Source organism: Rhinopithecus roxellana, chromosome 4 (genome assembly GCF_007565055.1).
Source record: "Rhinopithecus roxellana isolate Shanxi Qingling chromosome 4, ASM756505v1, whole genome shotgun sequence".
Lineage (NCBI taxonomy): Eukaryota > Metazoa > Chordata > Mammalia > Primates > Cercopithecidae > Rhinopithecus > Rhinopithecus roxellana.
Genome location: NC_044552.1, coordinates 39,469,317 through 39,483,545, shown reverse-complemented (window position 1 = coordinate 39,483,545; position 14,229 = coordinate 39,469,317).

Genomic DNA, 14,229 nt, shown 5'->3' with positions numbered 1-14,229 from the left:
TGTTTTTTTCCAGCCTGATAATCACTGCCTTTTGATTGAAGTGTTTAAACCATTTGCCTTGAATGCAACTACTGATGTCCTTGGATTTGCATCTTTCATGTTCTATTTGTTTTCTATAAATCCCATGGCTTTTTAAATTCATCTGTTGCTTCTTTACTACATTCTTTTGTGTCAAATAGGTATTTTCTAATATGACATTTTGATTCCTTTATTGGCTTTCAAAACTATTTTTTAAATAATTTTCATATGGTTACTCTAGGGATTACAGTATGTATCTTAATTTATCAAAATCCCCTTTGGATTAATACTAACTGAATTCCAGTACAATATTGAAAACTTGTTCCCATATAGCTCCATTTTATCTCATTTCCTTTGTCCTATTATTATATACATTAAATCTTTATATGTTATAGGCCCAACAATACAGTTTTATAAATATTGTTTTACACAATGATCTTTTAAATCTGATATGAGAAGAAAAGAGAAAAATATATAATACAGTTCTTATAGTACCTAGTTACTTTTCCAGTGTCCTTTGTTACTTCACATGGATTCAAGTTATTCTCTGGTGTCATTTCCTTTCAGCCTAAAGGATTTCTTTTAATATTTCCTGTAAGGCAGGTCTGTTAGCAATGAACTCTCTTAATATTTGTTTTTCTGGGTAAGTGTTTAATTAACCTTCATTTTTTAAGGGACAATTTTGTTGGATATAATAACCTCAGTTTACTTTTTTCTTTCAGGATTTGAATATGTTATCCATTGCCTTCTAACTTCCAATGTTTGTGGTAGAAATTCAACTTTAATCACATTGTTATTCTTGTGTACTAAATGTGTTGCTTTTCTTTTGCTGCTTTCAAGTTTTTCTCTGTCTTTTAATAGTTTGACTGTGACGTGTTTAGCTATAGCACTTTTTTTTCTCATACTACTTGTTTGTTGAGTTTCTTTGATATTTCAATTAATTTTTAAAATCAAATTTTGGAGTTATAAAACTATTTTTCCTTAAATATTTTTTCTGCCTCTTCTGTCTTGCTTCTACTTCTGGAACACATATTACACATACGGTGTATGCTTGATAAAGTCCCACAAATCTCTGAAACTCTGTTTACTTTTTGTCATGCTATTTTCTTTCTATTCTTCAGTTTAGATTATTCCTATTCATTTATCTTCATGGTTGCCAATTCTTTCTATTGCTATTTCAAATCTGCTGTTGAGGGATTCTAGAGAATTTTTCATCTCAGTTATTGTTCTTTTCAACTCCAGAATTTCATTCTTTTATACGTTTCTCTCCTCATTTATATTCTCTATTTGATATGTCATCACCATGCTTTCCTTTAATTCTTTAAATATGATTTTTTTAGTTCTTCGAGCATGTTTATTATACCTTCTTTGAGGTCTTTCTCTGCTAAGTCCAAAATCTGGGTTTTCCCAAAGACAGGTTTTTTTTTTTCCTACTTATGGATCATACTTTTCTGTTTTTTTAATATGTCTTACAATTTTTTTGTTGCAAACTGAACATTTCAGTTAATGTATTGCAGCCTCTTGATTCTGATTCTTCCTCCTCAAAAGTTGTTGCTACTGCGCTGGTTGGTGGGTGACATTCTTGGACTAATTCTGTAGAGTTTAAAAAATGTTTCTTTTTTTAATCCTAACTTCCTACACCTCATGTTTAGCCAGACGTGTGTGGATAGTTAGGGTCCTCTCTGGACACTACTGAGTGTGTGCACAGCCTTGCATCTGTGTGCAGCCTTCCAGAATTCCAAAAATGTTATCAATGGCCACAGTGGCTATCTCACTCCTTGGATCTTCCTGTTCTTTTTGGGCAAGTTGCCTTTTCTGTTGTTTGCCTGAACCAGAATTACATACTCAGGATGGCTGCAGTACTGGCCTTTCTTATTTATTTGCCACCAAGATGGTTACTGCTTTAACAGTGTTTTCCTGCACTTCACTCCAAAGCAAGTCAACCCCCTCCAGTACCAAACCTGCTGGATTTTATGGCTTATCCTGCCCTGTTAGGAACTACTGTGCTGATGGAGCTGGAGTGAGAGTTGGGGAAGTGGGAGCAGTCCCAGTTTACCATGGCTTAGACTCCCTTTGTTCTTAATTAAGGTTCAGTAGTTTGTAATGAGTAAATACTTCTCAATTTGTTGTATATTTAGTTAATTTTTCATTGTCCCAAAATGGTTGTTTTTTACAATTTTGTCCAGTTTCATTGTTGTATTTGGGGAGTGTTGGACAGGCTTCTCATTCTACCATTCCAGAAGTGCCACAAGTCTCCATTCTATATTTCATTGAATCTTCATAAATACTATGAGGTAATTTTATTATTACCAATATATGATGAGGAAACAAACTTCAGAGTGATTAAGTAATTTGCTGGAAGTCATGACTCATATTTCTCAAAGGTAGTACAGTGTTTTGTGGATTCTACACCAGGATCTGAATTGTTCCTGATTCTTTGAAGACACCCCCCATTATAGAGATGCCACCTTGAAGAATTTTGTATATCTTGACAAGGTTAGGAGTCAACACTATTGTCTTGATAGTTCCGGTAACTCTGTTTTGGTGTTGATGATGCAGATAAAAGTTGTTTTTATGATGTACAACCTATGTTCCAGATGTCAAGCAATGTGCTACTGTATTTCAAATGTAATCCTCATAGCAATGCTACAAAGGAGTGAGACATAGTCATGTCCACTATGAAAATATGGAAGCTGAGACACAGGAGCATCTTGTATTTTAAGTGCTAGAGATAGCATTCAAACACAGACTTCAGATTCTAAGGCCTAGTGTTGGACTTGGTTCAATAGTCTCCCTCAATTGGAATGTCATCCTGCTAAAAATAAAGTGGGAAACATGGAAAGAGCCCTGAGAAAATTAATAAAAATAATGAAAGATTTAGAAATTTAAATCAGTTTAGCCGGGCGAGGTGGTGGGCGCCTGTAGTCCCAGCTACTCGGGAGGCTGAGGCAGGAGAATGGCGTAAACCCGGGAGGTGGAGCTTGCAGTGAGCTGAGATCCGGCCACTGCACTCCAGCCCGGGCGACAGAGCAAGACTCCGTCTCAAAAAAAAAAAAAAAAAAAAAAGAAATTTAAATCAGTGGAGAAAGCTAACATGAGGGACAATTTGGTCTAGAGAGGAGTTAAAAATAGCAGTCTTTAACTACATGAAGTGATACTAACATTTGCTGATAAGCACTAAATTTTTATTTCATTGAAGGGAAAAAAGCAAAGCAATAGAAGTATATTTCTGTTTCCTCAGGAAAATCTCGCTTCTTTCAAGGATTCAGGAGATGCTTTAAAGTTTGTTACTCAAAAGATTATGTAATCTTCTTCAACAAGTAATTGTTCTTCAATTCTCCTTATAGTATGGCTTAGGTAAGAGCAGGGAGTGACTTATAAGACTCTTTTAGCCCTACCTGCCCTTCCCAAATTAGAAGAGCAGACTCCCCATCCAACCCCCCTGGTGCCTAAGCTCCTTCCATATTCCACTTATCTCTGTTTCCATACCTCTCTCGCTGGTTCATGTAGCCAATTAAAGAAAGACTCTTGCAAGATACACCCCCTTCAGGCAAGCCAAATCTGTTTATCAGAAATCAACAACTACGATGCAAGTTCTAATACAGAGTGTGTAAAAACCCCACTTGCTCGAGCATTTCTTACTGACTACTATTAAAATCCCCACTTAATACTTTGGGTTAAGGTATAGTCTCCAGAATGTGACTGGTAAAACACATGCATCATGGTGGCCACATCTATTTCAGTAGATGCACACATCAACTTGGCTAGGCATCCCTTTGGAAGAAGGAGTGGCTCTAAGACAACATCAATTTACGTTCAGGGGAACTGTGATTTATGGATAAGAAAGGTGGAAAGGTTGAGATTTTGCCTTGGTGGATAAATGAGTCCATGGGTACTGAGACAAGAAAAGTGGCATGACACATTTGTTCTTCACAATTGTCCTTCAGTCTAGTCTTGACTCAGATCATCCAAAATTTATTCCTTGGGGCCGAAAGTCAGAAATGGGGACCTAAATCCTGTGCAAACTTGACTACATCTCTGCCAGCCAGCTGGAACCATAGCATATGTTTTTACATTCACTTTTATATGAACTTCATTTTGCTAGCAATTTCATTAAAACCCACTTCCAGAGCTGATATGTGCAACTTGAAATCCTCCAGATGAACAAGTTCTGTAGATGGTGACAACACTCCTGCCACACTCCATGGATCAAATTGCTCTTTATCCACTTGACTTGGCTGGAATGTAAAGGCAAATGCTGAGCAAATGCTATGAAATCAATAGCTACAGAGTGTTGGTTTTGGGTTTTTCCCCTATGTAGACTCCAAAGGAGACTGACACGCAGATTGGACAAATCACTTTTCGTAATCCTGAGGACTGCTGCATGAGGTATCCAGAGTATTAATCAAAGGCTGACACTGAATAAAACGTGAATTAAATTTCTTAATGGAGAGAGACATGAACTCTCTGTTCTTAGATCTTTGGCTGTGGATGTCTGTAAGGCAATGAAAAATTCTGCTACCCAGTTTATAATATTCTGAGAGATATATCACCAAAGTGACATAGCTTATCGTGGTTACAGTTTCTGTTTAGAGAACTCAGTTTCTGATGCGGTCAAAGGGAACTCAGGGACGGCTGGCAGAGAATTTAGGGTAGCCCATGAAAACCAGAATCCTGTACGTTTGGAGTCATTTGAAGATCCTTTTCACCACTGGGGGCTGGCCTGAGTCTCAACCAAACACCAGCATCTTAACTTTTTTTATTTAGTCCATCAAATTGCAATGAAGTGAAATTGTTTGTTTCCTATGCCCGCAAAGCCAAGATGAGCCTAAAAGAAATTAGACTAAAAGCAAATAAGATTTCATGTTAAAATTGAAAACAACGCTGTATCATGGCCACATGTGAAGATCAAACTCACACGACCTAAAGTCACTGCTATGACACTGGTCAAGTTAGGGATGAATGGCAAGAAAACAATGAAAAGTTAGTAAAAGTGTTTGTGAACAGAGCTTTTTCTTCTTGCTCTCTGCAAAGATCTTTTTGGGTGCCATGGCACTGCAGAGTCAAGCCAGTACAGCTGTCTACCCCAGAAGGAATGAACCTGGCAGCAGCTGGAGATGATTCCACTTCATCTAAGACTGTCTCTGGTTCTTTGAGGATGGATGGGGCTATGAACCCACGTAGAAACATTATAGGATACAGTATTTGTATGTGGGTCACTTTTTCCTAAGGGGTTAAAAGCCTTTTATGGGCATTATCTGACTTATTCCTACAACCTTTGGGTAGATGGTAGGATGGGAGGGGAAGCCAGCAGTATAGATGGGAACACAAATCAGAAATCCGTAAAGCCTGTGTTAGGAGTTATCAATGACTTCCCTAGGATAAAGCAAGCTGGTGGAAAGGAATTTGAGGCATTCAGCTTTTCCAAGGAGTTGGAGGCTACAGGATTTCATGCATCCTCCACCATACATACACACATGCAAACACACAAGTCTGAACCTCTCTGTGACTCAGTTTTCTTCATTTTTAAAGTTGGGATTACAGTGTATACCTCACAGGATTTTGCTGAGGATCCAAGGAGATGAGCTAAGTAAAAAATAATAACAATGATCCACAATAAAAAGGCAGTTCCCTCTTAATCCCTTTCCTTTCTCCTCCTCACTGCCACATCCATCCAGAAAATGGGCCAGCCACAGAAGGAGGCAGAACACACGAGTTTGGCAGCAGCAGGAGCAATGCTTCTAACAACCACTCAAACAATCTGAGTATACTATATATTCTAGAGTGTACATGGTCTGGGTTAAAGCAACATGTTAAATGTATTTTGCATTTCGTCAGGCTGTTAAGTGTGCACTGAATCACTGGCTGAAACTTCAGCCTCTTCCGCCATGCCCATCTGCTTCTCTGTACCTGTACTGGCGTTCTTAGTAATTGGGAGGAGGCAAATTTCCCCCGAGTTGAGAGACCCCATGAGATAATCAGCAATTGTGCCGTAAATCTTAAAGATCTATCCCCCCTCGAATGCAGTATGCTGTGGCACACCAGGTTACAAGATGCATAATTAGAGCTCATTCGGCTGACAGATTAATGGGGTTGTAGCAAAGGCCAGATAGCAGTAAATTAGGCAGCTAAACACTGCAATCTCTGGCATAACATTGGTACTAAATAGCACATCTTTTGTAGCGCGTTGGGCACTTCTCACAGAGTCTTAGAAGTGTATCTGTTTTATGAAGTGTTTTCTTTTTAAGGAACCTCAGCATAAATACTTTTGTGGGCAACTTGGCCTACTGGTATCAGCACTTTCATTGCCCCAACTATTTCACAATCACCTACTTAGTATCTATATACTATATTGTCACAGTCTATTATTGGAAGAACAGCTAAAACTAACAACAACGACTTCTTAGTAGCAGTTACACTCTCACTAACTAGCTTAAAAAAAGACTAACAAGTCCTTGATTACTGTACATATGTTTTTATGACGTTGGTAAAAAAGGAAAGTAAATTTCAGAGTGTTCGGATGGATGAAACAAATGAACCTGAGTGATTTGGGTATTTTCATTCTAGATAGGACAGCTCACCAAAATGACACAATTCAGACAAATTCACACCCATAGTGCTGACAGTGGGATCTTCTCTCCCAGGGTCTCTTAATTCTTTTCCACCTCTTTTCAGATTTCTACAATTTTGAGAGCATTTTTCCAATCCCACAGCTCCTTTCTGCCTATTAATGAGTTTTCTCCTTGCCTATGTCTCTAACCCTTCTCTAAATGAGAGGTCTTTGAATGATTTATTTGTGTACACTCTAAAATAATTTTTAACTGTGTTTTTAAGACAACACCTAAATTTCATCAACATACATTTAGGTTGTTATGAAGGATGTACCACCTGACAGCCTGTGCACTCTGCTTATGCATTAGCTATATTTTCATCAAAACTTTCTTGCAAAAGATTTAGGTGATTCTGTTTATGTCTGCCATATGACCTAAATGGTAAAGCAGTCCTCACTGTCAATCCAATTAGCCAAATCATACTCACTTTCTCATGGAGAAATTCTAACTTCATTTTCCAATTCAAATGAGTGTGTCAATATGTCTCCCCAGGGCAACTAATTCATTTCTGAAATGTCATCCTGATAGACAGATTGAGGAGTGGGTAGATGGATAGTTATGACGCTACATACATACATGGAGGCTTGCCAGGAGTTTGCCATGGTACAGAATGGTGTTCTGCCCCCTTTCAATATTTCTCCCCAACACACTTTTCTTGCTTTGTTTTTGAGATGGAGTCTCACTCTGTCGCCCGGGCTGGAGTGCAGTGGCACGATCTCCGCTCACTGCAACCTCTGCCTCCCAGGTTCAAGTGATTCTCCTGCCTCAGCCTCCCAAGCAGCTGGGACTACAGGCGCCAGCCACGACACCCAGCTAATTTTTTTTATTTTTAGTAGAGAGGGGGTTTCACCATGTTGGCCAGGTTGGTCTTGAACTCCTGACCTCATGATTCACCTGCCTTGGCCTCCCAAAGTGCTGGGATTACAGGCGTGAGCCACAATGCCAGGGCCATGTCCCCATTGTTTAGAGACCCAGAGGATATTTAGACCCTGAGGAAATGCTCTGTAGTGGGAGGGGGATGGGTGAAAGGATGCCTTTTATTTTAAAAGTGTTAGAAGGGCAACTATGAAGGGATGGTGGGAAAGAGTGGCGAGAGGTGTGTTCTCACGCTGGTGAGTTTCAGGAAAGGGTGCGCATGAAAGTTGAGCATCTGATTATCAACTGGCATTAAAGCCACCAGCATCTGCATGACTCCTGAAAAATCTTCAGTCTCTCCCCAGAAGGATGCACACCACAGCGTGAAGGTGGTTGTTCTTGATCAAACACACAAGCTGGGGGTCCTTTGGGGCAAGCAGTGATAAACACCTGGTGTACCAATATCTGCCTCTGCTCCTCTAGCTGCTGCAATCAAGAGGCCTCACCAAGGGTGCCTCACTCATTTATTCACTCAACAAACATCCTCTTTGTGTGAGACTCAGTGCTATGTGTACTCCCTTGGCTTTGCATTCTAGGGGTCATCTTGGATAATCACTGCCATCAAAATATGGAGACTCCTATCAGCCCTCACTTGTGACAACTTCATATCATAGCAAAACCCAGGTGTGTACAGACAGCAACTGGTGACTTGTTTAGAAAAACCTATGTAGGGTATTTCCAGATGCTTGAGCCATCTAGATTCCAGATCCAAAATAAAAGAAAATAAAAAAGGTAGGAGGGGAGCCCGAGGGAAGAGGTCATATCCTAAACTCATCATTAAATTGCCGGGAAGTGTGAGTGATGAAAATGGCCAGGAAATATGATCCTTTGGTGAATTGGGATCTCACTAATATTTAATTGGGTCTCCTGTGAGACATTTAAATCTATGGGCAGCTATCAAGGGTGAGAATTCTACTCTAGTGGCCCCCAAATGATTTCACCTTCACTTTCATTTTAGTGGTGGAGGAAAGCCAGGACATTTGCTAAAATATTTGAACTGTGGGTATGTGTTTTAAGGCCTGTACGTGTGTGGTAGTCACCATTGAGGAAATTCAGAGCTTGATGATCTCTTTCAGCACATCGGTTACTAAAAACCAGGGCAGCCACACTGGAGGTCTGGTCACCCTTGTACAAGCCCTGGATTAGTCAGTTTTCTAAAACAGATTTTTTTCCAAGAAAGATGGCTAGGGAATGACCATCTTCAATTTTTCTACAAGTATTTACAAACCTCCTTAAGGTTGAAATCTAGGTGCTTTCAAATAAACAAAAATAGTTTGCAAAGCACTCCATAGCCTCTGCAGTCCAAGCCCCTTCAAAATGAACGAAAAGGTAAAATGTTGTGTGTGTGTGTGTTGTTGTTCTAGTTGTTGTTTTTCTAAATTCCACCACATTATCACAGGCTGGAGGACCAGAGACAGAGAGGAAAATCACTGGACCAGGTGGAAGGAGACAAAAGTTTTAATCTCAGGTTTATGATGGGACTAAGAGAGTTCTGAAAAGAGTTGTGAACCTCAGCCCCACACTTCCTTACTGTATAATCTTAGACAAGTTACTTAACTGCCCTTTGCCTCAGTTTTCTCATCTGTTGAAGGATGAGCCTACCTTTCAGTGAGCTGTGAAGAATTGAATGACATTAGGATTGGGAAGTGCTAAGCCTCACACCCAGCACACACGACAAGCTCAATCATATTTGCTATTACTGTTTGTGGCATGGGACAAGTAAGTCTGCTCCGTTTCTCCAGACCCCTATTTCTCCCTCTTCTCTGTCCATGTAGAAAAAACAAAGGCACATTTTATTGTTTTTAAAATGTAGGTTTTACTAAAAGGCAAATGGATCAAAGTCCAATTTCCTCCTCCATTAAATTGCAAATATCTTGAAGTCTGGGACCAGAATCTTGCTTTTGTTTTCCACCCCCAGTCACCGACCCTGATCTCCTGCATTGCCTAACAATGCCTTACACATGGTAGGCATCAATAAATATTTATTGACTTGAATTACCTCTACATTTAACTTTGTGATAAGGGAGTAAATGAGTGAGACAGTTTTTGTGGAGGCGTTAGGTGAGTCTGGGAGTCTGTTTGAGTGAGAGTAGGTGTGTTTATTAGTGATTTAGTGAGGGGAAGGGGGATGACTGGGATATAAACATTTCTGTAATTACTGAGACTGCTTTAACTGACCCAAGACTTCACAGGAACATAAATCTCTGTCTAGCAGACAGAAATGCTGTTATTTAAAAAAAAAAAAAAAAAAAAAAAGCAAAAAAAAAAAAATCTTATTCAACCCTCAAATGAATCAGATTTTGAAACTGATCTTCCGAAGATAAGTTTGTGTGAGGAGAAAATGAGTTGCCTGTTTTCCATCTTTGCCCTTTCTTGCCTTTGTTTATCAAAAATACCACCTAGAAGAGGACTTTTTTGCACTTCAGAAAACAGCTAAAATCAACCCCTTCTTTTCCGTGGGGGCTCCACTCATCTCCTCTGTGAATAACACCAAGTACAGATAAAGCCCTTTGAGACAAGCATGGATATCCAAGACTCTACTTCAGAAACCTAAAATTAAAAACTAATTTAGACAGTGGATATTAATTGTTTTATATATATACATACATGTATATATTTTTAGATAAAGGAAAGAAAAAATAAAAACACCAAGTGCTTTGCCTGGCCTGTGGATTTGTGATGACTCACTTCAAGAAAATTCTAGGGGAGAAAACTCACCTCACTTCTACCTCTAGGAAATTCCCTTTTCATGGGAATGAAAATCTCAACTTCCATGCTCTCAGATCTGGGGACCCATGGTGTGGGGAAGTGGGTCTGTCACCCCACCTTGAAGTTGCAAGCCCTAAGGCAGGCCAGTGCTTTCTTTCTAACCAGATCATATTTTTCGATCTGAACAATTTTATGGTGGGGGCTTAAGCAACTTCCTACATTCCTGTTGTTGCTCTTAATTTCTTCTACTTGGACTGAAACCCCTACAGGGAAGCTGTAAAGAAAATAGAATAAATAAAGAAGGAAGAAAATGTTTCTCTTCTCTTTCCTCCCTAAACCCCCCTCATAAACATCCCACCCCAGGTCACAAAATGTATGGCGAGCGTTAAGCCTTGGCAGTATTTTGACACGGTGCACAGTCCTTTTCTCCTCCCTTTTCCTTTGAGGTTCATCTTGCAGCCCAGGGCTCTGTTCCCCTGCCAACTTGGTGGGAGTGTTTAGTGACTGGAAGGCTGTGGCCTGCTCTCCCCAGAACTTCACACTTCATTTTTCCATATCCCTAGGAGCAGCAGCAAATATTTCACCAGCCTGGTTTGCCGGCTACTGCCATAAATCAGACTTAGGCCTCAAAAAAATATCCAGGCCTGTCAAGGCATTAAGCTTTTATTTTCTGACTCGATCCAGTGGTAAATGAGAGCTTGTATTTTCCTTTAAAACTGTAAAGGGATTTTTAAGGATTGTCGCTGGACGGCTGCCAGCTACGAAAGATACAATACAGAGTGTAACTGGTTAGGAGAGATTTGAAAAAGTCTTAAGTATGAAAAATGTCTTTTCTTAAAGGTTTTTCAATGAAATGGGAAACAGGGCTTAAATTTCATAAAGACTTAAAAAAAAAAAAAAGACCCAAACTATTCATGAGAAAAGCATTAGGAAATGGAAGAGTCGCGCTCTTTGAGAAATATGAGTTATACTTGTTCTGCGTGCTCTCTGCCACTGGCCCCCTTTCTTCCTCTCTCTTTCTCAGTGTACATAGATACTCAGGCCGGTTCATTAGTCAGTTCCTGCCATCATTACTGACGATATGACAGCAAGAACAAACAGACTGGACAGTTTTATGTGCTGTATATTAATTGCTTCATAATTTAGGCCTGCAAACAGGACAGTGAGGCAAGTCTACTTGGAAAACCCCCTGCTTAAAATTCTAAGCAAACTTGCAAGGTGCAAATCATGCCTATGAGATCACTTCTAAATATTTCCCCTGGATGAGTAATCAAATCTTAAACTCCAAATGCTGAAAGCCAAAGCCTTCTTGCAGTTGGAAGAGAGATGGAGTTAAAATAGGTAGGTATTGCACCAAAACACCATGTCCAGGAAATCTGGAAAAAGGTGCAAGAAACCAGGCTAAGATCAGGTACTAGGTGTAGAAAAACACTTTGCTTAGATTTTGTGATGTGTCATGTTTCATTGAGGTACACATTTAATTTCAGTAAAATGTAATTAAGTGAGAGTAAACATAATCTTTCCTCTGCCCAGTCCAGGTTGTTGCATACACTTGCAGCCTGGGGTCACAAGGAGGTGTGGGAAGTAGGGGTCGAAATAACTAAAGAACTAGTGAACCTCTATTTACAAAGGTTTCAAGGTAGCATTTAAATCAGGATGAGACCCATCAAGACAGTATAGCAGGGCCATTTAGACAAGGTGATCTGATTCTGCACTCAGGAGAGCTGGGGATGAGGTAAGTGGGAGTAATGGGAACACAGCACCAGTGGGATATGGGAAGTGGAGATCAAAAATGAGTAGAAAGGAATATCATTATAAGGAGGGTAAGGGGAGGAATAGGCTGCCACAGCTGACTTTGCAAGGATGCCATAGACCATCCACCCTATTGGTGAAGTTATTTATGTAAACCTCTCACACTCCAACCTCAAGCTGGTTATTTGTGTTAAATCTTGGGTGTTCTCAAGGTGGGGCGTTGTTTCACTGTGTGTTGCACTTTCTTGAAGGAGTTCAGAAGAACCTGAAACCAGAATTTCTGGCCTAACATAGTTTGAGCAATGGTTTGAATGTTGGTACAATCCCAGAATGGATCCGCTTCTGAAGTCCATTCCAGCTGATCTCCCTCCACCAGTTCCAACCTTTCAGTGGCACATAGAGCTGAGCTATGGGTGTCTGAGGCCTCTCCAGGAGCATGCCTCACCTCCAGCCTCCCACTCAATGATCTATCACACTTTCCATTAGCTCTTCAACTTGCCAAGATTTCTCTTGCCTCTGGCATTTTCCTTCCTGTGACATTATTCCCAAAAGTCTGCAAATGGTGGTCCATGGACCAAATCTAGCCTGCCACCTGTTTTTGAATGGTCCACAAGCTAAGAATTTTTTTTATATATACATGTAAAATCGAAAGAAGACTACTTTGTGACATGTAAAAATTATAGGAAATTTAAATTTCAATCCCCATAAGTTTTATTGGAATACAGCCATGCTCACTCGTTTACATATTGCCTCTGGCTGCTTTCACAGTAGAACAGCACAGTAGAACAGTTGTAACAGAGATCATGGGACCTGCAAATATTAACTATCTGGCTATTTACAGAAAGTTTGCCAACACCCTGTTGTCCCTCCCCTGATCAACCACATCACATTGAGTCTGACTGACCCCTCTTCTTCCTGGACATCACTTTTCGGACTCCCTCCCAGGCTAGCTGCTCCTGCCTTGCACACACTACACTTCACGCATAGTGAATATTTTGTACACTGAATTCATTTCAAAATGGTTTGTATTCAAACTACAAACTGGCAAAACTACTGGATGAAAACATAGTAAAAGTCATCAATCAATCATAAAAAATACCCTAATTGAAATCTGGAATAATAAATCTAGAAATGTTCACGGGGGTTATCCATAAGGAGTGGTATCATGGGTGAGTTTAACATACTTTTGATTATCGATATTTTATAAATTTTCATAATGTGTATTTTCTAGATTTTCTCTATAATGTACATGTTCTGAATTTTCTGTAATGTACATTCTATAGTTATATTATATAAATATTATTTTAATGGAACTTTTACAAAAATGTGTATTGAGCACCTTTTCCATGCAAGGCACTGAGCTAAGCACCATGGAAGATACACACATTTTGCCTATTTGGGTTGAGTATTCAAGAAAGCAACTATTATTTGCTGAGGAAATGTGTTTAGGTATTATTAGATAATATATATGTGTCTATGTGTATGAGCCCCTAGTTTATTCCCTCTTCCCAGTGTTATCCACTTACTTACTGTAAGTCCTTGAATATGTCTATATCCTTTTTAAAAATGGAGTATACATGTTTTACTTTACATTGAAGGTATTCTGCTATAATATCATCCTTTTATTTTTATATTCTTTAAAATAGTTTTTTTGTTAATTTCCCAAAAAACGTGTTGGAGGATCTTCTGTGAGGTCAATTCCCGGGTATGTTGTGGGTTTAGCTGGCATTGTGAGTGGTATTTCATGTTCTATCATCATTTCTCAATGGTAACTGCTGGTGGATAATGAATCTTAAACCAGGCAATCTTGCTGGGGAAGGGAAAATATAAATAACACAATGAAAGAGCCTCTTACTGATCAGTGCTGCAAACTCAGGAGTTGGGTCTGCAGCTGTGGTCTAAGAGACTGGGGTAGGGTGCGGCAGGGTGAGAGTGGGAGGGAGGGGCGTCTCCATCTGTCACTGATGGTGTGTTCCACGCTTTTCATGACTGAGACTTCTGCAGGCCTGCTACATGTGCACCTGGCATGTCCTGACACCACACCACTGCCCCACTGACTATCCAGCACACAGGCACTGCCCACCAAGTAAGCTATCGTTTCCTTAAAAATCCCTAAACTTCCTCATATCTTTCTACAGATCTTTCTTACAGCCCCACTGAGGCTCTAAGGCCATAATCTCTCCTGTAAATATATTGGCAAGAAGCAACCCCGGCTCCGTCCTCT